Genomic DNA, 500 nt, shown 5'->3' with positions numbered 1-500 from the left:
GAGCCGTACCTCGCGGCTAGTGAAACCGCTCCAACCGACTCATTCCGCCCGATATAGTCGAAAAAGAAAAAAACAAAGAAAAAGAGATTTCAACTCTAACGCAATGCTCTGGTATTTAAACGTATTATTTTCGTAAGAGGAGAAAACAGCGCGCTTCGAAATACTCTCTTCTCGTGATCGATCCCGTGATGGAATTCGAACGACGCACCGCGTGAAAAGAAGACAAATAAACGCATTCAAATCGTGAAAGGACGATCGTATCGCTGAATCGATAGTTTCATCGGGGCAAGATAAAGACGGCAAAACTTTCGCCGGCCATCGTCGCATCCTCTCCTTTTTTTTTTTTTCTTCACACCTTCGGATGTGACAACGAAAGCGAACTGGTTCTATCTCTTCCAATTTACCGTCCACTTTCCATTTCTTTTTTTTTCTTTTTTTTTTCTTTTCTTCCTTCGAGGGAAAAAGTACGCCTACGCCTGCCATCTCCATCGAGGTTGTCT

The 500-nt window shown here is 43.4% G+C and overlaps 1 protein-coding gene across 1 annotated transcript in view; it reads left to right on the top strand.

Moving 5' to 3' along the window:
* LOC102680353 overlaps positions 1-500 on the top strand; it is a 15349-nt gene that overhangs the window by 856 nt on the left and 13993 nt on the right. The window lies entirely within an intron of this gene.

The sequence above is a fragment of the Apis dorsata genome, unplaced genomic scaffold (genome assembly GCF_000469605.1).
Source record: "Apis dorsata unplaced genomic scaffold, Apis dorsata 1.3 scaffold_538, whole genome shotgun sequence".
Classification (NCBI taxonomy): Eukaryota; Metazoa; Arthropoda; class Insecta; order Hymenoptera; family Apidae; genus Apis; species Apis dorsata.
This window is presented reverse-complemented; position numbering and strand designations above follow the sequence as displayed.